The sequence below is a fragment of the Coffea arabica genome, chromosome 4e, assembly GCF_036785885.1.
Source record: "Coffea arabica cultivar ET-39 chromosome 4e, Coffea Arabica ET-39 HiFi, whole genome shotgun sequence".
In the NCBI taxonomy this organism is placed as follows: domain Eukaryota; kingdom Viridiplantae; phylum Streptophyta; class Magnoliopsida; order Gentianales; family Rubiaceae; genus Coffea; species Coffea arabica.
Genome location: NC_092317.1, coordinates 5,737,654 through 5,763,055, shown reverse-complemented (window position 1 = coordinate 5,763,055; position 25,402 = coordinate 5,737,654). Strand labels below are relative to the sequence as shown.

General features: G+C 38.6%; 1 protein-coding gene, 1 long non-coding RNA gene and 1 other non-coding gene across 6 annotated transcripts in view; 2 read left to right on the top strand and 1 right to left on the bottom strand.

The window, feature by feature from the left end:
• Window positions 1-25,402, top strand: part of LOC113742593 (protein ASPARTIC PROTEASE IN GUARD CELL 1) — a 67,554-nt gene that overhangs the window by 35,801 nt on the left and 6,351 nt on the right. The gene's annotated exons all lie outside the window — the stretch shown is intronic.
• Window positions 1,484-5,012, top strand: LOC113741200 (uncharacterized). 2 transcript variants are annotated; one of them, XR_011813262.1, is made up of 6 exons: window positions 1,484-1,564; window positions 1,830-1,929; window positions 2,003-2,251; window positions 2,662-2,724; window positions 2,802-2,894; window positions 4,663-5,012. It is a non-coding gene; the product is annotated as an uncharacterized lncRNA (long non-coding RNA). The 2 variants fall into 2 exon arrangements; XR_003460559.2 differs by lacking the exon at window positions 1,484-1,564 and having other exon boundaries at window positions 1,746-1,929.
• LOC113743124 (small nucleolar RNA R71) lies at window positions 8,989-9,095 on the bottom strand. Its single transcript, XR_003461009.1, has one exon. It is a non-coding gene; the product is annotated as a small nucleolar RNA R71 (small nucleolar RNA).

Sequence of the window (25,402 nt, the reverse complement as noted above, 5' to 3'; positions counted from 1 at the left end):
TAATTCCGTCAGTATTGGAGAATTTGCCACTGAAACAGTGTCGTTCGGGAGTTCGGGTTCGGTTCAGAAAGTGGCTATCGGGTGCGGGCTTGAGAATCAAGGCCGATTTGGCAAGGCAGCTGGCATACTTGGCCTTGGGGGCACTGCAGTAGGCTTTCCTTCTCAAATTCAGGCGAAGTCTTTCTCCTACTGCCTCGTGGATTTGGACTCCAGCTCGTCCTCGACTCTCGAGTTTAACTCAGCTCCACCCGGTGACTCAATCCTCGTTCCCTTGATTATGAACCCAAAATCTGAGATTTATTACTACGTGGAACTCAGGGGGATCACTATTAATGGAGAACAAGTGCCCATTCCTGCATCGGATTATCAAATAGGCGAAGATGGGCGTGGGGGAATCATCGTCGACTCGGGTACCACCATCACGGCGTTGCCAGCTCAGGTATATAACTCGGTTCGCGACACCTTTGTTAAGTACGCTAAAAACTTGCCTCCCGCCGCTGGAATCGGTGATCTCGACACTTGTTATGATCTATCCTCTACGCCCACCAGAGATGGCTTCCCAATGATGTCGTTTCAGTTCTCCGGGGGCAAGACGCTGTCGCTGAAACCTCAAAATTACCTGTTTCGTGCTGGTTCCAACGGCACGTTCTGTTTGGCTTTTAAGACCACTTCTCAAAGTGTCTCAATAATCGGCAACACGCAGCAGCAGGGGTTTCGGGTTACTTACGACCTTGCCAACAAGATGTTTGGTTTCAGCCCAAATAAATGTTAAAAAGCATATAGGTGTTGATTTGATTTCAACCCAAATAAAATGCTGTTTATGAAAACATACTTCTAATATTGCTTAAACAATAACATGGGTACTTGGTAATCTCTTTATTAGACGTCTTTGAAGAAATTTTGTTGCTTGGATATCACCTTTGCTGAAAGAGTTGGAATTCAAAAACTTAACATATAGTCTGATCTGATGATGACAACAATATATCGTTAATATAACACATAGACCCCGTTATATTGGAAATACACGATTAAATCTTTTGGCTGCTAATTCAACGTAAAAATGACTTGAGTTATTTCCAAGGGATTAAATCAAGTCACTTATTGATGTTAAAGATTGAATTGAGATTTTTTTTTCAACATATCAACATAAGTAGATAAAGAGCGAAGAGCTCTGATGACCTGGATGGTTTTCGTCGTCCTCTCACGTGCGCTGTGCGTGGTTCCTGACGACGTCGTTTTGTGTTGTTCGCAATGTGTTTCTCGCGCATGACTCTTCGAACTCTAACCCTAGGTCAGACCAAAACGCCGCCTCTCTTCCCTTCCCTTTCTTCTCCTCGTCTCTCTCCTCAACCTTTCTCTCCGATCATTCTTCTTCCTCTCTCTCTCTCTCTCTCACTCGATCTTGACCTCTTTATTTTCTCCTCTGACTTTCTCCACCACACCGTCTCCCTCTCCTCTAAGAGGTGTGTCCATTTTCTTTCTCGGCTTAGGGTTAGCCGCATAAAACACAAGAATCTCTCGGCCGCTTCTTTCTTCCGCCGTCTCTTCTCCAGATCTTTCCACCGTCTTCGTTTCTCTCTCTCTGTTCCTTTAATCATCCTTTTCTTCCACATTTTTTTTGTGCATTCTTGTTCTTGTCAGATCTTACCGTCTCTTCTTGTCAGATCTTGCATTTTTTTTTTTAAAAATAGACAATGAGTACACTATCTGTTCTTGTCGGATATTTTTTTTTTTTTTGCTTTTTTTCCCTTTTCTGATTGCTACTACTATTTTGTTGTTTATGAGGATTATGTTATTCTTTTTAATTTTTAGATTTTTTATTTCTGTAGCTTGGATGAGCCCGTGAGGTGGGGTTTCAAAGATTTCCACTTTATTGATGCAAGAATTGGATGTTGGGTACTAGCACTTGAAGATATATGCTTTAGATTGGTATTTCAATATTTCCTCCGTTTCCCTCTTCTTTTTTTTTTATTTTTTTTTAACAAGCTCCTCTTTTCTGCAGATCCTTTTACGTGCGAGGTCTGATAGGAGTTTCTTCCGTCAAGTAATTTTTTTGTTCTTATTTTTCTTGCAAATTCTATTTGTCTCTGTCTTTCAGTTTTGCTATATTTGTCATTCTTTATTGACTTCCTTTTATTTTGTTTTCTTTTCTGGGTGCTGAGCTGTGTGTTAGGTTGAGCAATGTATAAATGAGGAGAAAGCAAGAGCTTGTCATTTTCTCTGCTCACCTTCAATTGAGAAGATGTTGTGGGTAAGCTTTTCTGTGGCATCGGGAATAATTCTGTTTCATTTTTCTGTTGTTGCATCACGAATCAAGAGCAGTTCAAGTTCCTATTCTGAGATTTTCTTGTGTTGTTTGGTTCTTAGTATTGTAAAAGGTCACTTTTCCATGTTTTAGTCCAAACACCATGATGACAGAATAGTATTCATATTATCATAACAATTGCATCAAGTACAAAACATTTTTTGAGCCAAAACTTCTCAATTTCACTGATTATACACCGAGTTTAGTTCCCTTTTACTCTTCTGTTTTGTGGCACTATTACCTACTGTCATGTTGTTGGTCGAAAGCACTTTAGCCTCAGTTTTTTGCACTTTTTTGGTCTTCCAATTAGTTAGATCATTCTTGATTAATTACAGCTGTTTTGGCCTTTCTTGCAGTAATGCCTACAGTTATAGAAATAATAGTAGATATACCTGAGGATTCACAAGTGACACTTACAGGTAAGTTCATGTTCTAGCCTTCTGCCAATTCTGTTAACACCACCAAAGTGCACCAATTGGAGGACATTTTACTGCAGGGAATATCGACGAACAAGATTTTGGATGCGAGAGAGCTTTTAGCGGTCCATGTTCAGACATGCCATCTAACCAATTACTCCATGTCTCACGTGGTCAGTTCCTTTACCTTCGTACTGCATTCTTCATTCTTCGTACTACGTTTTCTTATTACGTATTACACTAAGAATTGATGGACTCTAAACATAAGATAAGACACAACCTTTCATCTATCATCTATCATCTTCCTGCCCCGAAATGAAAAAGGGTACAGTCAAATCTTAGATACCATGAAGTTAGGATTTGTGGTTAATACCATCTGGTCTACGTGTATGGTGATATGGTTACCTGTGAATGTATTATGTGTAATTTTTATGGGCCTTAATGAAACTAAAGGCCTGAATAAACTTAACAAGTTGTCTGTAGGAGAATGACAAAATAAAATAAAAAAGTTTGGTTTCTATTGACAAACTTAACCACGGATCCTTTTTCGGTGCTTTATGCTAAAAAATATCTTTTGTATTGCTTTATGCCATGGTTTCTATTGTAATAAATAAGAGAGCTCGTTCCTAATTTTTCAGCCTTTGACAATGGATTTCTGGTTTACTGGTTAGTTGTTTTAATCAAGAAATGTTTGGATACTAAGTTTGTGGATATTCATGATTTTGGCATATGATTTGAGCAACTTCACTAACTTCATTAGTTAGATTAAAACCTGAAAAAGGGAGTTTAGACATCAAACTGCTATTTTGTTAAGAATTTCAGTATATTTGATAGCAATTCCATTGAGTGTTTAGCTTTAGCGAAAATCTGGCAGCTAAAGTTAAAAGGTAAAACTTAGTCACCATTAATTTTCTTGGTATTCTCCCATGGTGGACATATTTTCCCTCAAGATTTGTGAAATTTTCGAGCCTTCTGTACCAAAAATTGTATGTTGATTAATTGTCTTGACATTTTTCCAGGAATGAGTTATGTTCAGAGGGGATTTTTATTATGTGCTTAATCTTTTGAATTGTTGCTTTGATCTAGACTTGTTGGTTGTATTTTTTCCCCGGGGAGATTCTTTAATTGGGTGATTTAGCATTTTTTGCTTGGTTTCCTCATCTCTTCTCATTTCTGTGCATGCGAGGCTGTCTTTTTCTTTTTTTTTTGTTATGTTTTGCTTTGGTGCTTAGTGGTTCTGAGGCTTGAAGGATCAGTCATTTGCAATTAATGAGTGGATTCCATCAGAAATTTTGTACTGGTGACTATTGTAATCGGTTAAATTTTGTCATTGCTTTGAGTTGCTTTTGGTGTTTGAGATTGTGATGTGTGAAGGAAATTTTGTGCTTGTTGTCTGTTGATTTTGTGTAAACCTCAAATTCTGTGTGTTTCTCTTCTTTTATTGAAGGAATAGAATTTGGATTACGAAAAAATGACATGAGTTAATGGTTTTTATGGTTTGTATTGTGGGACTAATCCTTTTAGGCAGACTAACAGTTATTTTCTTCTCTAAAAGAGATTTTTCCTGATTTAGGCTTTGTGAATGTTCTGGCTTTTTGCAGCTAAGCCGTGCGATTGATTAGCTTGGCTGCTTTTCATGTTTATGAAGTTAAACATGAGGTATATTAGGATTGTTTTTGTATTTTATATTTTGTTTGATTATTTATGCTTATGTAGTTATGTTTATGTCTCTGTTTTCATCGCTGTAGAATGTTAGACTAAGTGATCTTGTGTTAGGCATTCATCTGGTTTGATTAGGGATGGCTCACTGTTAAATTGGTTATTGTAAGACAGCTAAGGGTTTGGATTTTGACTATGAATAAGTAGTGTGTGCAGACTAGCAATGTATTGTTTGTTCATACTTATGCAGTTTATGACTATGCTTTTGAGTTTTTGCTGCAGAACGTTGAATTGAGTGATCGTGTCACTGGGCGGCTAAGAGGAAAGAATCTGTTGTCCTGCCTGTGTGACACATTCATGTTTTCTGATTAGGAATGCAGCTCAATGTTAAATTGATTATTGTAATCTTTTATTTTTTTTTAGCCTTTTTCTAGATAACAATTTTATTAGACGTTTTTAGTTAATGTCTAATATGTATTTATCATTGTTAAAGAACTTAACTGCAGAAACTTTTGTAGTAGCTAGGTTGCTAATTGATATGGCTCAATTGCCATTTCAGTTTGTACATGGCTTACGTTTTGTATATGTATCTAATTATTTATGGAACATGATGCTTTTCCGTTCTATGACAATTTGTTTTGTGGATGATTATTTGTAACTACCAAATTCTTGGCTGTTTTTTGCAATAAATGAACTATAGCCATATAAATGAACTGTCCATAGTTGACTTTGGCTGGGGAGGTTGCATTACAGTTTTTCCTTTGTTAAAAAAACTGCTTGGAAGTGTTGTGCCCTGTTTCTTTTGCCCTATTCTTCGGCAAATGAAGGGAAAAATGATAGTTTTAAGCATTATGTGTATTTGCAAGAGCATGCTGCGTCAGGTTTTAGAGAAGACAAGGATAAATTGAAGAATTTAGAGCCTAGATTCCTTTGAATGAAAGGGTTTCTTGTTATCTTTGTCTATGTTCCTGTTGAATTCAAGAGGTTTCAACTTTGTGAAATTGACAAGTCTTGTAATATGGGTCTCATGTTGCTCCACATAGCAGATTTTGTACTGTGTTTTTTTGTTCATTTACTTTTTTTATTCTGCACTTCATTAAACCAAGAAATGAAACAAGACAAAACAACTTGGTTTGCTTTTACTCCTTTTTCTCCATTCAAAGCACTAGAAGTTTAATGTTCAACAAGTTATTGCATTTGTTTAGCAATTCAGGCTTTGCTAATGGGTGTTTAGCCACAAAATTGATGTTAACCTACTTGCTGCACTCATCAAGCTTTAGTAGTGAATGTTTGCAAAGTTTCTTTGGTTACTTTGATGTCCTCTCTATCTTTTTAACTAATAATTAGTCATTGCAGTTCCTTTGGGATGAATATGATTTGCAAACACCAAAGGAGCCAAACTTTTTGTCTAAATATTCCTTGGTAATGTGTTTTTGGCTTCATCTGCATGGAAATACCAAAAAAATGTGTGGACAAGAATCAACAGAAAATAAGAGGAAAGTACATCATTGCACCCTCCAGTATGTTAATGGAAACTCTGGACTATCTACACTGAAATTACTACGTAGTAATTCAAAATAATTTACCAAGAAATGAAGAAATATTTTCAACTATAAATATTTTTACTGGATTTGGTGGTCCTTCGTGGCATGAAAATTATTAAGGACACTTTCTGCATCAAAAGAAATTTTATCTGTGAAACGCACTTTATGTATGAAGGATCCCATTAAAATAAAGATAAGAATTACGCCATATGATTACATATGAATTATATCCCTCTTGGCATCTACAGATTTAGAGCACAGGCTCTAACTATCTAAACTTGTGAAATGCCTATACTAAAAATGTACTTTTTCTACATAAATTACAATTTTTATTGCTTCAAAATTGGGCAGGACATTTTACATTTTCATCGCGCGAAGCGCGTTTATCCCTCCTAGTTGAAGTATAACGAGGCAACTTGACTGGTTTAGCCAAAATAATCATGGCAGTTGTCAAACAATTAAGGCCTTCACAATCAAAAGTTTAAAATGCTGACAATCATGATTTAATTCACTTCAAGCTAATTGAGTACATATTTTCCTATAAAATACTAGAATAAAGTCAGTTCTACATGTGATGATTGTTCAAGTTGCATAGCCAAGCGTCCGGATACCTGATTGATAATGTGCATTTGAAGCGTACAAGTGAAACGCCAAATTGCACTAGCCTATCAAACGAGTACTTTAGACTATAATCTTTGTTACCTTCTCATTTTACAATTTCATTACGTATTGCTTTTCTTAAACCAAAATTATGGTTTTTATGAGTAAATAAAATTCTTAACATCATATATTCATATGAAAAGAAGTTATCAATTTTATTGCTTTTTGGCTTTCGAACAACTCCTTCCACTTTTTCCTTTTCTAAAAACAAAAGGAAAAAAATTAGGATTTTGGATTTTTTTTCTTGAAAAATGATAGGTGTTAATTGTTAGTAATTTTATTATTAATTTTTCTCTTTGTCCTTGCCAAATATTGTTTAAATTGTTAATATATACTTATATTTGTTATTTGGACCTATCTACAGGGAAGTTGAACTTAAACATGCTAAAAAGGGGGATCTGTTGAAGAAAATTACTCCACACGTGGGAGACTCCAAAGAGCTTCACAAACCCTGGCCCACAGGGTGCCACAGACGGATTGCATTTCTTTTGCTGATTAGAAAAGTTGCTGACTAGGAGTTTTCCTATGAAGAGGAAACTAAAAACAAGGATTTCGGCAGAGCTCCAATTCTTTGGCCCTTTGACTCTCAATTCGGTGGGGACCACGGAGATAAGAAGGAGGAGTCAATTGTTTTAGAAAAAAAAACGTACAGAGGCTAGGATAGCTTAGGAGCAATAGTTTTAGTTTTCTTTTTTTGGTCTTTAACGCATTCCAGGTGTTCGACAACATTTCCCAACGGGAAGAATATCTTTTACTTCTTACTTTCTAGTGAAAAACGTGATGCCTTTGCAATCAATTAATTTGCGTGGAGATTTATTTATGCGGCGTGGCTAAGCCTTTCATCTAGTCAAGGATCAACTCGACGGCGCAATTCCAAATATCTGTGAGATCTAATTAGTTTTCACGCGTTCCTTAATTTATTAATATTTGCACGTTGTCTATTTGAATTGTCGTGGGATTATTTTGTTAAGTGGATGTCAAGGGCCCGATGTTCAATGCAACTTATTAATCTCTTGCCAAATTGGTCAATTAAATCCGTAATTGTTTGATTGATTAATATTAGTGGCAACTGGAGTGTTTACACACTAGGGGAACGTGCAATCTAATTTAAATAACTCTCGTAGCGTGTTATTGATTGGGATTAGGATTTTCTAGTTCTTAATGCAATTGAAAAATTAATTCCTACGATCGTACCTAGGAGTATTTTCTGGTTAGGGGTAATCAATGGTCGCACCTTGGTTATCAATAAATTAAGGAAAAATTGGTTGTTAGAGTTTGTCGGCGACTATAACTAGCATATTAATAAATTAAGTGAACCTCCCTTGCATCAATGATCGAGTAAGTGGACTGTGTCTGAATAGTTGTATCATTGGTTAGAATTTATCTATCCTTGATTTAATTCATGCCTGTATTCGTGCTAGTTAATTATTTATTTTTAGTTGAATTGCTTAATTATTTTTAGTTGCATTCTGATAAAATTCCCCTTTTACCAATTGGAATCTCAAAGAGACAAATATCCTCAGTCCCTGAGGAGACGACCCTGCTTGCCACTGTCTACTATTTAGTAAATTTTGTCAATTAATTAATTCTGGTATATTGGATTAAGTAAACTCTTCGGAAACAGAGTGAATCAAGTAACCCATTGCACACCTAGAGTCCCTACTCCAGTACCTAGGATTAATTATTGACTGCTTTTAGTGGTAGTTAGATTATTATTATTATTATTGCAGAGATTTGGCACCTGTTAATTTTTAGCGCCGTTGCCGGGGACTGGCATTAATTATTTGTTTCTTTTTAATTTCAATTTTGTTCTAATTTTTTGGTATTTTTCTAATTTATGCATTGTTCTTCTCGTACAGGCGAATTAATTTTCGACTCTGAAGTAGAGAAGATCGCGCGTAGAACGAGGAAAGAAACCAGACAGATCAGAGAGGAGCAGTCCAGTGTTGCATCTCAAGAACTTGATCCAGAGGTTGAGTTGACAAATTTGCGTGTTGATAACTCAAGTAATTCGGACCAAGAGGAAGTCACCATGGCGAATGCACAAACACTAAGGGAGTTGGCTGCTCCTAATTTAAATCAACAACCTTTATGCATTACTTTCTCAAGTTTGAATGATAACACTGCCTTTGAACTAAAATTTGGTCTAATTTATCTCTTGTCATCTTTCCATGGTCTACCAGGTGAGGAATCTTATAAGCATTTGCAGGAGTTTGATATCGTGTGCAACAGTATGAAACCCTTGGAAATTACAGAAGAGCAGATAAAAATGAGGGTCTTTCCCTTCTCTTTGAAGGACTCCGTGAAAGACTGGTTGTACTACCTACCACCAGGTAGTATCACCACGTGGGACCAGCTGAAGAAAAAATTCTTGGACAAGTACTTTTAAGCGTCTCGAGCTGCCAGCCTAAGGAAAGAGATATGTGGTATCAAACAACACCCAAGCGAGTCTCTCTATGAGTACTGGGAGAGGTTTAAGAAACTGTCCATTAAATGCTCTCATCATCAGATAACTGAGCAACTGCTCATCCAATATTTCTATGAGGGGCTACTCTTCACGGACAGGAGTATAATCGATACTGCAAGTGGAGGGGCGTTAGTGAACAAGACTCCTCGGGCATCATGGGAGTTGATTGAGGGGATGGCTGAAAATTCACAGCAGTCTGGTTCAAGAGAGGATATCCCGACCCGTAAGATGAATGAGGTAGAAACATCCTCTATCCAATAGCAACTCTCCGAATTGACGTCTTTCGTACTACAACTAGCTGTGGGAAGTGCCTCACAAGCCAAAGTATGTGGGGTATGCACTGCCGTGGGTCATTCTACAGAGATGTGTCCAATGGTTCAGGAAGAAACTACAGAATAGGTGAATATGGCTAGCCACACGCCCGCGCCAAGAAAGCAGTACTACCCTTACTCAAGCACCTACAATCCTGGCTGGAGAGATCATCCCAACTTCAGTTATGGAGGGAACATGCAGTCCAACTTCGCACCAAATAGGCAGCAAAGGTACCAGCAGCAGTACCAACCTCACCCACCACCACCCCCTTCGAACTCAAGTCCGTCCATGGAAGAGATGATGAAGCAATTACTTGCGAATCAAGAGAAGACGAATTTAGACCTGCAAAGCATGAGGAATCAATTGGGACAAGTGTAATCATTACAAACTCAAGTAAATCAAATGGCCATCACGATCAACCGTTTGGAGTCCCAGGTTCAAGGGAAGCTGCCATCTCAACCTGAGTTGAACCCGAATAATGTGAGTGCAATGACCTTGAGGAGTGGCAAAAAAGTCCAAGAACCTGAACCGGTGATTTCTAAGAACAAGGACGAGAAACGAATCGAAAAAGAATTGGAAGAGGAGGGCAGAGACAACAAAGATCAAAAGATACTCCCGGACCTGATTACTAGAGTGAAAACTAATCCACCTCCCTTTCCTAGCAGGCTAGAAAAATCTAAGAAGCAGAAAAAGGAGAAAGAGGTCCTGGAGATATTCCGCAAGGTGGAGATCAACATTCCCCTACTGGACGCGATTAAACAAGTACCCAGAAACGCCAAGTTTTTGAGGGACTTATGCGTCAATCGAAGGTGGTTGAAAGGAGATGAATGAGTTTTAGTGGGGGAGAATATGTCAGCAATTCTACAACGGAAGGTTCCACCCAAATGTGGGGACTCGGGTATGTTCACTATTCCTTGGAGGATAGGTAATATCTTGATTGGAAAGACTATATTAGATCTAAGAGTCTCAATTAATGTCATGCTAAAGTCTATATATGCTTCTTTGAATTTAGGACCTCTGAAATAAATTGGAATAATAATCCAATTAGCTGACCGAACCAATGCATACCCTGACGGATTGGTTGAAAATATTTTAGTAAAAATTAATGAATTGGTTTTCCAATCCGATTTTTATGTGCTTGACATGGAGGATGAACACTCCCATAACCCATCACCTTTATTGTTAGGTAGACCCTTCTTGAGTACAGCTAGAACTAAAATAAATGTTAACAAGGGTATCTTGTCCATGAAATTTGATGACGATATTGTTCATTTTAACATTTTTGAAACCATGAAGTATCCTTTAAATTCGAATATTAGCTCTGTTTTCTCTATAAATATTATTAACCCTGCGGTACAGGAAATTTTTGAAATTGAAGGCAAGGATTAACTTGAAATCGCCCTGACCAGACACTTAGAATCGGAGATGACCTCTGAGGTGGAATTGAGTGAGGAGCTCAAATGTGTGATTGGAACATTGCAGTCATTGCTGATCACGAAAACAAGGTATGGTCTTGTACCTATTTTTACACCCGAACCTCACCAAAGGTTAATTTCATCTGTGGTGTAGGCGGCCGTCTTGGAGTTGAAACCCCTGCCGACACATTTGAAATATGCATACTTGGGTGAAGGAAAGACACTCTCAGTGATCATCTCCGCGGGTTTATCAACGGTTTAGGAAGACAAATTATTTCGAGTTCTCAGGGAACATAAGTAGGCTATAGGATAGACCAACGCCGATATCAAGGGAATTAGCCCCGCCGTATGTATGCTCCGAATTCGACTCGAGGAGGGTGCTAAGCCTGTGCGGCAGGCTCAGAGGAGACTAAATCCTCTCATAATGGAGGTAGTGAAGAAAGAGATCCTGAAATTGCTAGACGTTGAAATTATATTTGCCATATCAGACAGTCCTTGGGTGAGTCCAGTACAGGTGGTCACGAAGAAGACAGGGGTAACGGTGGAGTCAAACCAAGACGGTGAGCTCGTACCAGTTCGAAAGCCCACCGGGTGGCGGCAGTGTATAGACTATAGGAAGGTAAACGCCGTAACGAAAAAGGATCATTTTCCTCTTCCTTTCATTGATCAGATGGTAGAGAGATTAGCAGGTCGATCTTACTATTGGTTTTTGGATGGATTTTCAGGTTGTTTTCAGATTGTTATCGCACCCGAGAACCAGGAGAAGACCACCTTCACGTGCCCGTTTGGAATATTTGCTTACCGAAGGATGTCATTTGGGTTGTGCAATGCACCTGCTACCTTCCAAAGGTGCATAGTAAGTATTTTCTCGGAATATGTTGAGAAAATTATTGAGATTTTTATGGACGATTTCGGTGCGTATGGTGAAAGTTTTGATAACTGTCTGGACAACCTAAAATTAATTTTGGTAAGGTGTATAGAAGCTAATCTCGTGCTTAATTGGAAAAAATGTCACTTTATGGTCGAATACGGGATAGTTTTGGGTCATGTAGCGTCATCTAGGGGTATTTAGTTAATAAAGTAAAAATAGACGTTATATCTACTTTATCTTACCCCGCGAGTGTGCGGAAAGTGCGTTTCTTCTTGGGTCACGCAGGTTTCTATAGAAGGTTCATCAAAGACTTCTCGAAAATTGGAGCACCCTTGTTCCAACTTCTGCAAAAGGAGATGCCCTTCGAGTTCGTTGAAACATGTAAGGAGGCGTTTAATAGGTTAAAGGAGTTATTGACGTCCTCACCTATTATCCAACCTCCGAACTGGAACCTACCATTCGTGATCATGTGCGATACCAACGATTATGCCGTGGGCGCGTTGCTGGGTCAAAGTGTAGGAAAGACAACCCATGCTATATACTACGCATCTCGAGCCTTGAACGGAGCTCAATTAAACTATTTCACTACTGAAAAGGAGCTTTTGGCGGTAGTTTTTGCTTTAGAAAAATTCTGGTCTTATTTATTAGGTGTTAAAGTTATTATTTTTTCTGATCATGCAGCATTGCGGTATCTGTTGACCAAGAAAGAGGCAAAATCGTGACTTATAAGGTGGATACTATTGCTACAAGAGTTTGACCTGAAAATCAGAGACAAAAAATGGGCGAAAAATCTGGTAACAGATCACTTGAGTCGAGTACAAGTCGCCGAAAACGACCTCCCGTTGAGGGAAGCTTTCCCCGATGAGCATTTATTTTCTGTTAATTTATTCTTGTCTTGGTATGCGGATATTGTTAATTTTCTAGTCACTGACAAGTTTCCTGCAGGATGGCCTAAGATAAAGAGGGATAAGTTAAAGAGTGATGCAAAGTCATATATTTGGGATGATCCTTATCTCTAGAAGCAGGGTGCCGACCAAGTCATCCGTAGATATGTAAGTGAAATTGAATTCCAATCTATTTTAACTTATTGTCACTTTTTTGCGTGTGGAGATCACCTTGGACCAAAGAGAACGGCGCGTAAGGTGCTAGAGAGCGGGTTCTATTGGCCGACCCTCTTCAAAGATGCCTACTCATTTTGTAAGTTCTGTGATAAATGTCAACGAGTAGGTAATATTTCTCGTAAGGATCAAATGATCCAAACCCCAATGATTTTTGTTAAAATTTTTGACGTTTGGGGTATTGATTTTATGGGTTATTTTCCTTCATTTTATAATTTTTTGTATATATTACTTGCCGTGGATTATGTCTCAAAATGGGTAGAAGCAAAAGCCACTCGTACTAATGATTCCAAAGTGGTTGCAGAATTCGTAAGGTCTAATATTTTTGTCCGCTTTGGAATGCCACGAGCGATTGTAAGTGATCGAGATAGCCATTTCTGTAACAAGACGATTGCTGTACTTTTTAGGAGGTACGGCGTCTTACATAAGGTATCCACGTCCTACCATTCTCAAACAAACGGTCAGACGAAAGCATCGAACTGAGAGATCAAGTTGATTCTAGAGAAGATGGTCCGACTCGATAGGAAAGATTGAAGTATTAAACTGGAGGATGCACTATGGGCATATAGGACGACGTACAAGACACTCATTGGAATGTCCCCTTACCGGTTGGTATTTGGGAAACCATGCCACCTCCCGGTCGAGTTCGAACATAGAACATTTTGGACGGCCAAGCAATGCAATATGGACATCGAGGAGGGCGGAGTTCAAAGAAAGTTGCAATTACAAGAATTGGAGGATATCAGAAATAAAGCATACGATAATGCGGTGATTTATAAGAAGAAAAATAAGATTTTTCATGACCAGCAGATCTTAGAAAGACGTTCGACTGCGGGTAAAAAATTCTACTGTACCACTCCAAATTGAAATTATTTCCAGGTAAACTACGTTCTCGTTGGATCGGTCCTTTTTTGTGACTAATGTCTTTCATTATAGTGCAGTAGAGATCCAAAATTTGAAAACGGAGAAGAAATTTGTAGTGAATGGTCACCGTCTCAAGCCGTATTATGAAGGATTTCCAGTTGAACGAGTGGAGATGATGCAACTGGAAGACCCAATTTGCTTAGTTTAAACAAATTTTGAATTGTGTCTAACTAAAAATATTAAAGAAAGGCGCTTTTTGGGAGGCAACCCAAATATTAGTTTTATTGCTTTTCATTGTTCAATTCTTTCGTTTTGTTGTTTCTTATTTGAGTAGTAATCGGTCTTGATATTTTCCTTCACTATGATCAGGATGTGCAATTTTGGCGTGCCCACGCCGTGTTAGTGTCTGCCGAAACCTGTGGACGTTTTATAATTTTGACGTGTCCTTACGGTGTTAGACGACTCAAAACTGACGTTAAAAAATTTTTTTTAAAAATTTTAATTAAAAAAATAAAAAAAAATAAAAAAAAGAAGAAAATTTTTTTATATTCGAAAAATTTTGAAAAAATAAATTAAATAAAAACCCAAAAAAAAATATTTTTTTTCTCTTTTCTTTTTTCTTCTTTCTTTCTTCTTTTCTTCTTTTTCTTTCTTTCTTTTCTTCTTTCGATCGAACCTCCTTACACCGTCGCCAAGTCACGCTTCTCTCTATCTCACTCTCTCTCCGTCGCTGGTCTGCGCCGCTTCTCAAGCCGCACGCCACCCACCTCGTACGATTCCAACCGCGCCTACCTCTATCATCTCCATGCCGTCGCCACCAGCTCCATTATCTTCCTCGCGCCGCCTGGCCACGCCCCCGCCAGTCCGCGTTTGCCGCTGCTGCTGTTCGCCATCGCCACTGCCGCGCGCGAGCTGCCACCGCTCGTCTCTTACTCTCTGCCACCACCTCTTACCACCCACGCTTCTCCATCACGCGCCTCACCTCGCGCTACCACTACGTGCGACGTCTCTCTCTCTCCACGGCTGCAGTGCGACTCCAGGCCAAGCAAGCAGCACGCGCCACCCTGTCTTCCTCTCGCCCATGACCGCGCGCCGTTGCTCAGTCCCACCACTACCTCTGCGGTCATCGAGGTTTAAATCATCTGAGGTCCAATTTCTTTTTTATGATTGCAGTAAATTGCAATGCTTTGTTGGGAATTTGGTGTGTTTAGACTACCTGAACTTTTTATTGCTCCTATAATTGGGTATTTCTGTGATTCTTTATTCAATTGGGAGGCTACTGTGCCACTTGCTTTGCTTATTGAGGGTGGGTACGTCTGGGGCACCTGCCAATTGATTCTCATTTTGATTTCTTCTAGTTTTCGGTACTGTTTGGTAGGGGTTGAGATATCTCAGTGGTTTGGGTTGCCTGTGCGAATTGTTTCTTACTTGTGCGTACGCCAGTGGTCCTGGTTATCGTAGATTGCATACAATTTATTAATTCGATGTGATTGGGCTTCTGTGACTGAGTTGCTAGAATTTTTGGTTGGTTGAGTTGTGTATTCGACTGTCCAATTGGTGACAGTTGTTGAGCTTTTGGAGAGAGCAAAATTTTGTTATTCTCTGTGATTGTTGGAGGTCATCGCTGTGATTTTCTTGTTGGTTCAATTTACTTGCTTTGCCGGGGTTCCTTGCATTGTTGACATTAGCTATATTTATTGGGCATTTGCTTGTTGCTTGGGGGCTGTTGTTCACTCATCTGGAGTGTTGTTTCTGCATCTGTTGGTCGCTTTAGTTTCTTGTCGTTTGGAGTGATAACTGCCACCCATGGTAAAGCCATGAGCCTACTCTAGGTCTAGGACACCTAGAACTTCTCAGCCTCCTCCACCCCAACACTCTATTCCCGCCTCTGACCCCTCGCACGACCCTTCTTCCTTTAGGAGGAGGGCTCGCATTGGAAGGCAAAGAGGCGTCCATGTTTCTGACCCTGCACATTTTGGGTGTAATTTAAACTTCACCAGGGCCACCGACAAGCAGCGATATGCTGCTTGTTGTGAACGGCGGATTATTCCCTGCCGATATCGGGACGCCGCCACCTTGGGCCTTCTAAATATTAGGGTTGACTTTGATCGTTTGATCCAAGCCATAGGGTGGTGTCCCTATATTTATATTGTTGACCTTCCAGCTTTTGTCGAGTTAGTTAGGGAGTTCTATACCACATTCGAGTTCAACCTCCCCACGGGTTACACAGTTTCTACTCCCACTATCATCCGTTTTAGACTAATGGGTCAAGAGTTCCACCACTCCATTACTAATTTCAATCTAGCCTTAGGTTTTATTGATCAAGCCTATGCCGAATCTCGTGAGTATGCCGAGGGTGCATGTGACTATGTACAGCCTTTTTTCTCCCGCTATCGACATCTTTGGGAGGAGATATCCGTAGACCGTGATAATTATGACCATCGTCTATCTAAGGGTTCTTATCTGAAGGACCCGGCGTCTCGCTATTTTTACCGTTTCTTGGCCTATAGTTTCTCGGGTAGGCGTGATAGCTCGGATGTATTGTCTAAACCGAAAATTTTCTTTATTTGGTGCATGCATAATAACATTAAAGTTAACTTGGGGTGTTGGCTCGCTTCTCAGTTCAAATCTGTTTTACCTAAAAAGAAGCGCCCCCTGATTGTTGGGTCATATATTACTCATTTGACTGTTAATTTGCATGTGCTTGATCTTTCTAATCATGATTTGCATGTTACCTGTCAAATTGAGCCCTTTGATATTCCTTGTCTAGAGAAAATGGGTTTGGTTCGGGAAGGTGACAATGGGTTGGAGGTTGTTCCGCCGGGACCGCTTCGTGCTCCCCCTCAGTCATCTTTTGCCCGCTTCCCCGCTGATGGCGGTGATCCCGGCCCATCTACCTCCGATCCTACCCCAGGGGCTGACGACTGGCTCCAACTCCGGATGATGGTTGAGCGACTGGAGACTCGAGTGACCCACATTGACGTCAACTTGCATAACATGGCGTAGAATTTGGCAGCATTTATGCACCATGCAGGTCTTGCTCCTCAGTTTCCACCTGACCCTCTACTGTTTTGACGACTTCAGGGAAGTACCGTTGCCCTTCTCTTTACTTTTGCTGTTGGCTTATCCCATTTAGGGCAATGTGTCATTTAGGTGTGGGAGGGAGGTCAGTTGTGGTGCTAGTTTTCCAGTTTTTAGTTTCTAGAGGTTTTTCCTTTATTTTTAGTTTGTTTTTGCCTATCTTTCTTTTATTTTCTTTTCTTCTTTTTTTTTGTGATCAATTCTTATATGAATACCAAGTTTTGATGTTGGGTTGTTGTTTCTAATTCTGCTATTGTCGAGTTTTAGTAACAAAAGTGTATCTAGCTAATATGGTTAAGTTCAGGAGCATCTCTTTGGTGAATATCAGTAATTGCTTGACTCTTCTACTTTTCGGTTAATTTTTCTAGATATAGGGAATGATTGTTGGCATTTTTCATGTGATTGGGTCCAATTATTAATTTTAGTTCTCCACGTTTGAAAATTTGAGGATGGCTGCTGTTACTTTTGTGTTATTTTTAGTTATTGTGTTGTTTGGCTGTGAATAAAATTGACTGTGCTCCGCTAGATATTACTACTGAGTAATCAGGGATCTTTATCAAAAGTGTCAATTCTCGCGTCAAAAAGTAGTAATTGCTATGAGTACTAGGTCGTATAGCGATAGGAGCTGAGTAACCGGGCTCCTTCATCTGACAAATGTCGGAGTTCGCTTCAAAAGGCTCCAATGGTTAGAGACTAAGCATTTTGTTACGATTGAAAAAAAAGTAGAAAAGAAAAAAAAAGCGTGAAAAAGTGAAGGTTGTGTTAGTAAGTGATAAAAACCAACTTGCCGATTTATGGAGTTAATGTTGAGATTTTGGTTAATAGTTGGACCATTTGCCGATAAATGTTGATCGATCATTCCTTTTTCTTAGATTAGTTTGTCTTAAATTGGTTGAGTCGGTGGTTTTGAAGCTAACCAGGGTAATTTTTCTTTGATCTTGACATGTAATGCTTGATATATATTTTTCTTGGTATCTTGGCAATACGGTAGTTGGAGCAATAGCCATTGTCAAATTTTGGTGTTCAATTGCTGTTCTCATGCTTGAGGGCAAGCATGGTTCAGGTGTGGAGGGAATTGATAGGGTGTTAATTGTTTAAATATTGTTTAAATAATATTTAAACAATATTGTTTAAACAATATTTCCCCCTTTGTCCTTGCCAAATATTGTTTAAATTATTAATATATACTTATATTTGGTATTTGGACCTATCTACAGGGAAGTTGAACTGAAACATGCTAAAAAGAGGGACCTGTTGTAGAAAATTACTCCACACGTGGGAGACTCCAAAGAGCTTCACAAACCCTGACCCACAGGGTGCCACAGACGGATTGCATTTCTTTTACTGATTAGAAAAGTTGCTAACTAGGAGTTTTCCTATGAAGAGGAAACTAAAAACAAGGATTTCGGCAGAGCTCCAATTCTTTGGCCCTTTGACTCTTAATTCGGCGGGGACCACGAAGATAAGAAGGAGGAGTCAATTGTTTTAGAAAAAAAAACGTACAGAGGCTAGGACAGCTTAGGAGCAATAGTTTTAGTTTTCTTTTTTTGGTCTTTAACGTATTCCAGGTGTTCGACAATATTTTCCAACGGGAAGAATATCTTTTATTTCTTGCTTTCTAGTGAAAAACGTGATGCCTTTACAATCAATTAATTTGCGTGGAGATTTATTTATGCGACGTGGCTAAGCCTTTCATCTAGTAAAGGATTAACTCGACGGCGCAGTTCCGAATATCTGTGAGATCTAATTAGTTTTCACGCGTTCCTTAATTTGTTAATATTTGCACGTTGTCTATTTGAATTATCGTGGGATTATTTTGTTAATTGGATGTCAAGAGCCCGATGTTCAATGCAACTTATTAATCTCTTGCCAAATTAGTCAATTAAATCCGTAATTGTTTGATTGATTAATATTAGTGGCAACTGGTATGTTTACACATTAGGGAAATGTGCAATCTAATTTCAGTAACCCTCGTAGCGTGTTATTGATTGGGGTTAGATTTTTCTAGTTCTTAATGCAATTGAAAAATTAATTCCTACGGTTGTACTTAGGAGTATTTTCTGGTTAGGGGTAATCAATGGTCGTACCTTGGTTATCAATAAATTAAGAAAAAATTGGTAGTTAGAGTTCGTCCGCGACTATAACTTACCTATTAATAAATTAAGTGAACCTCCTTGCATCAATGATCGGGTAAGTGGACTGTGTTTGAATAGTTGTATCCTTGGTTAGAATTTATCTATCCTTGATTTAATTTCTGCCTGTATTCGTGCTAGTTAATTATTTATTTTTAGTTGAATTGTTTAATTATTTTTAGTTGCATTCTGATAAAATCCCCCTTTTACCAATTGGAATTTCAAAAGACAAATATCCCCAATCCCTGAGGAAACGACCCTACTTACCACTGTCTACTATTTAGTAAATTTTATCAATTAATTAATTCTGGTATATCGGATTAAGCAAACTCTTCGGGAATAAGGTGAATCAAGTAACCCATTGCACACCTAGAGTCCCTGCTCTAGTACCTAAGATTAATTATTGACTTTTAGTGGTAGTTAGGTTTTTATTATTATTATTGCACAAGTTCGGCACCAATCAAAAAATTCCTTGAAGTTTTTCTGCAGAAATTTTTTTAAATATATTTTTCATGATCATATTTTTCAAACACTTATTTTGATCTCACGTACATCAAATTGACATAGTATATTTTTCTACTAAAAATCCAAAAATCTATTTTTCAAAAACAAAAGGAAAATTTGGCAAATTGGTCCCTAACATTTACACAAAAAAACTTTTTTAGTCCCTAACATTTAAAATTAGTCAGAATAGTCATTAACATATAAATTATGATCCATTTTGATCTTAATATTCGTATTTATTCATTTCTACGACTAAAAATAGCACGCCTCTCTCACGTGGGCCTATTTTCAAGGGCAAAATTGAAAAACACTATTATTTTCAGTGTAAATATGGAATTGAAGCTTCTGTTGCTGCTACTTCAGTATATTCTCCTCAAACTGAAAAGCACCCAGTGTGGCTGCTGCTATTGATCCCCCAAGGAACCACCACCATTAAACCCGGCGAACTTGATTCCGTCACCTTTCCGTTAAAGCTGTGTGATCCGACCGTCAAGGAACCACCACCACCCTCTTTCTAGCAGATTATGTAGGAGGCGAAACCCAAGCATTAAGATTGTCGGTTTTGGTGGGCTGCGGAAGAGAAGAGAAAAGAGATGACGTGGAAGATGATTTGGGTTGAGGAACCGAAGCGAACAAAGATGATGATGGTTTTGGAAGCGATGCCAAAAGTCTCGAACTTTCCTGATTTTTTTAGCAATTGTTGCCCATCCCTCTCTTCTTGAAGTTCATTAGATTTATGTGAATTTAGGGTTGAGGAAGTCGACGAAACGGGGGGCTTTGGGTGGTGGGATTGGGGTGGGGGAAGTGGAAAGGAGATGGGTGAGAAAGAAATGATGATGAAGATTTTGGGGGTGGCAGTGAGGGGAGGAATCCAGTGAATTTGGGCTTTGAGAGCTGTGGTTTATCTTTTTGTTCTTGATCTTGTTCTTCATTGGAAGAGGCGTAGTTCGCTAGCAAAGAGTCTATGACCAGAAGCAAAAAGGGAGAAAAGTCCTAATTTCAGAACAGGAAAACAAATATGCGAAAATGTTGTCCTTGAAAAGAGGAGAAAAACTTGTGTTTTTCAATTTTGCCCTTGAAAATATGCCCACGTGAGAGATGCGTGCTATTTTTAGTCGGAGAAATGAGTAAATACGAGCATTAGGACAAAAATGGAACATAATTTATATGTTAAGGACTATTCTGGATATTTTAAATATTAGGGACTAAAAATTTTTTTATGTAAATGTTAGGGACTAATTTGGTAAATTTCCCAAAACAAAAATTTCAAATATAATGCAAGAATAATACACAAATAAAAACAACTCAAAAACATTTCATCTGTACAATATATCAAAAATAATTCACAAATATAAACAAAAAAATTTTTAAAAATAAATTATATGACATTTTTCACTTATCACCACCACTACCTGTCACCACCACCCACCACCATCCCCGCCCACCACTACTACCCCCTCCCTTTTCTTCCTCCCTCAATTTGTCAGGACCAGATCAAGGCCTCTGGTTGCGACTAGAGGCCGCAATCTAGCCGCTGCCTAGCAACTTTCTGGCTGCGACCAGATTGCAGCCTTTGGTTGTGGCCAGATTGAGGGGGACGGAGGGAGGGAAAGGGAAGAGAGAGGAGGAAGAGAAAGGATGAAGGAGGGGGTGATGGAGGTGGTGTTGGTGGTTATTTGTGGTTGTGGGTGATAGTATTAATTTTTAAGAAATATCTTTAAAATATTTTAATTTTAAAAGGTACCCCAAAATATATTTCAAAACTTTCTTCAAAAACATCACAAAAAAATTTACAATAAAAGTTTTTCATATACGCTGTTACATTAAAATATTTCAAAAACAGTTAATTCAAACGGAGTCACAAATATTTTATCAAGGAAAACTAATGGAAGAAACTAATAGTCTACTACCTAACTGCGTATATTCACAGTTTCATGCTATCTAGTATCTCTGGATGAGGGGCAGGAGCGGTCATCAGATGGACCACTCTTGAGCTGTTCACAGCCAAGATTTGGCCAAAAAAAATTGTACGGTCCAGATTTTATCTTGTATCTCGATTTTAACAACATGTGTGGGACCCAAAAAATTTTGTTTTAAAGTTACACGTTGTTGAAAGTAAGTTACACCATCTACAAATAAAGTTACGCGCTGTGCAAAATGCACATAATTGCCAGGAACGATTGCACGTGCCTGTGGTCCAGTATCTCTATTCTCTCACTCGCCCCCGTTGTCTACATGTTCCGGGAATTGGGGCTAAATTACAGAGGCTATTAATTATTTTCAAGTACTTTTGTTTATCCTTATGATCATGCTTTATTTTCTGCTCAACATTTTAATTCACAAAGTCAGCTGGAATTTGCAGTCTTCTTCTGGCCTGCGTAATTTAAATTGATTTCCTCGCTAACTTTATAACATTTACTGATATAATCTGGTTCGCCTTTTCAAAGTCTTTGCCGGCTTGCCCTTCATGGAATCAGGTACTCTTTGTAAACTTTCTTTCTGTAAATGCTTCAGTTGCTTAATTGTAATAATCCTGCACTATTTAGTCTGATTACTTTATGATAGAGCGGTTATTTGGCACATTTTGCACTGTTATTTTGTCCTAATTTTGGCTACTTACTGTGCTAAGTATTGAGGTTTTGCTCATATTTCATATTTGTATGAATTATAGGTTATTGGCGTTAAAAGTAATCTCTTGAGGCAAATTTTCAGAAGACCCTTCATCTCAGGGCGTGGCCACGCCAGAAAAAGTAGATGTTGCCGAAAAGCCGAATCCGCGGGACCAATAGCAGGAGACCCAATTAAGAAAACCGGTCTACGTGGACCAGATGCGTAAGATCAGAGCCCTTGGACAAAAAGTCTTGTTCCTAATGCTTTTCTCCTACGGCGGCTATAAAAGAATAGAAAAAGCCAGATTCAGGGGGAATCAATACCTTAGCTTTAGTTTACTTTCTGTAAGATCTGTCAGACGCTTTTGGTCTTTTTCTCTTTAGCCGCAATTAGGAAAAAAGTGAGATTGACGTCTAATCAATTAGTTAAGCGTCAATTTCCCTTTGCCCATCGGTCAGAAGAGGAAGATTTCTTCAGTGCTTTTTGGGCTTTGTATGAACGAGACTCCTTTCGCTCGACTTTGGCTCTGAACAATTTCTATTAGTTTTTGTTCTTGCACTCGCAGCTCCAAAACAAAAGCGAAGGCAGGGCCTTCTCTGTCGTTACTGCAATTAATTCCCTTTCCCCAATTCTTCGGCAAATAATTGAATGAATTCAATTAAGTCACGCGGGATTGACACGATAAGGAGCGGCTAATTTTCTCCTCTACCCAAAGGTTGACGCGAAAGCGCGGTCCATAATATCTGTGAGATCTAATCGAATCTTCATTATTTCTTCCAATTTGTTGCTATTCGTGCGTTTCCTGAATTAATTATTTTTGGGTAATTTATTAATTGAATATCAACGGCCGGGTATTTGATTTAATTTAATAGCCTACTGTCACATTAACTGAATTGAATCCGTAATTGTTCGTTTAGTTGATACCTAGTGACAACCACCATAATTGGCTTTATGTTGGGGAAACGTAAGATCTAGTTTAAATAAACCCTCTTAGCTTGTTTATTAGTTAGGGTTGGGTTCTTCTAGCGTTAATGCAATTGGGTAATTAAATTCCTACGGTCGTACATAGGGTTGTTATCTGGTTAGGGAAGCAGTCAATGGTCGTATCTTGACTGTCGAAAAAGTAAGGAAGAACTGGTTATCAGAGCTTGTTGATAGCTATAACCAACCTAGTGATGAATGGACGAAATATCTTTGCATCAATGATCATTTAGTTGGACCGTACCTGAGCAGTTGATCCTTTGGATAGAATTTTATTAATTGCTACTTTTAGTAACTTGTGCTTTGTGAATTAGTTTTGAATTTAGTTTGCTTTATTTTTATTCTTATTTTTTTTATTTGCCTCCCATTAAAAATCCCCCAATTTTATTCTATTGACTTGGAAAGAAATAATTTCCTACCCGCTTCCTGTGGAATCGACCCTACTTGCCATTGTACGCAAAGTTAATATTTGTATAGACAAACCTGGTATATCGGATCAAGCAAACTCTTCGTGAACAGGGTGAATCAAGTAACCCATTGCACACCTAAGGTCCCTGCTCCAGTACTTGGATTTGTTCTATAATTAATTGTGGTGGTAATTAGGACTTTTTAGTAATTATTATTGCTCCAGGACTTTTTATACACTAATTATTATTTTATAATCATGAGTGGATGAAGACTTTTGATTTTGATTAGCATATAATTGTAGTGAATCAGCACGTTGGAGTTCGAATTTGCGTATGATCGTCAATAAATAAGGAACTGTTTGAGTTTCAAATTAGCGCATAACTTTGATAATCCAGCACGTTTCAGTTCATATTAGTGTATAATTATGAATGAATGATGAACGTTTGAGTTCTAATTGGTTCTGTTTTGATTATCAAGCATATTTGAGTTGGAATTAGTTTGTAAATGAGTGAATGATGAAATTTGAGTTCTAACTGGTCAATGACCGCTTTTGTTGGTTAATAATAGAGGACTGTGAGCAGGAGAGGTCTGGTTTGGAGATTGCCCCTTTGGACTTCATCTCGCGGCTGCCTGATTTCGTGATTCATCACATTTTATCTTGTCTGCATGCCAGAGATTTTACCTCTACTGCAATATTGTCAAAGACTTGGAATCGCACCTGGTCCACTTATCCTTGTCTTGTATTCCACTTTTTCTATGATAATTCAGTCACAGAACGAGAGCAAGTTGTTGGTGACGTTCATATAAAAAGGCGAAAACATGATTTCTTGATTCTTGCTGGAAATTCCATCTGTCGGCGCTTGCAACTAGATTTTTGCGTACAAAGATTTCACTTGTATATTGACTTCCCTGATATGGAGTTGTTGATGCCTAATATGGACCAATGGATTGGTATAGCAGTAGACAGGACTGCTCCAGAACTTGCTGTTTGTATTGATAGTTTGTCGGGCTCAGATAGATATTTTTATAGCGTTCCGCAATCGATTTTGCTCGCTAGCTCGCTAAAAGTTTTAAGCTTACGTGGCTGTAGATTTGAGAGTGGATTGGATATCAAACTTCCACATCTACAGAAGCTTTCTTTATCTCATTCTTGTTTCACCGACAAGTTTTTATTTCACCAAATTCTCTCTGGGTTCCCCGTGATTGAGTATGTGAAAGTGTCATTTTGTATATGGATGGACACACTTCTCTCAGTTTCAAGTTTATCTCACTTGAAGTATTTTGAGTTCCTGTACTGTGATGGGATTGATAATGTTCAGAATAGAAGTAGCAAAATAAATAAATGGTTGATAAATGATTTTTGTTTAATGGATAATGGATAAAATTAATCCAATCCAATTACAATCATTTAAAAATGGATATAAATGGATAGGCTTTAAATGGATAATGGAAAACCATAATCCATCCATTTAAGCAGCTAGTAGAGTAGACTAGTACTGTATTTTTTTTTTTTGGGTATGCGTACGGATTCTCGTTGTCTATATTATTACGTGGAACTCACGGGGGTCACTATTAATGGGGAAAAAGTATCCATCCCAGCATCAGATTACTAAATAGGCGAAGATGGACGCGGGGAATCGTAGTTGACTCGGGCACCAGGATAACTCCAACTCAGGTTTATAACTCGGTCGGCGATACGTTTGTTAAGTACGCTCGAGCCTTGCCTCCCGTGAGCGGGTTCGACTATGGTCCAGTTAAATTTGACACTTGCTATGATCTATCATCTGAGCCCACATATGGCTATCCAACGATGTCGCTTGAATTCCATGGGGGCAAAACGCTGTCGCTGAGGCCTGCAAATTATTTGATTTGTGTTGATACCTCTGTTTTTAAACTCGGATCGGATCGCCGGTCGAACCGGGAGCCGACCAGTTGGCTGGTCCGAGTTAATCCTAAAAATCGAAAAATCAAAAATTCGGTCAAATAAGATCAAAACCCGGGTTTGACCGGAAAAATGAACCCGGTCTCTTTTTTTTTTCTTTTTACTTTTTTTGA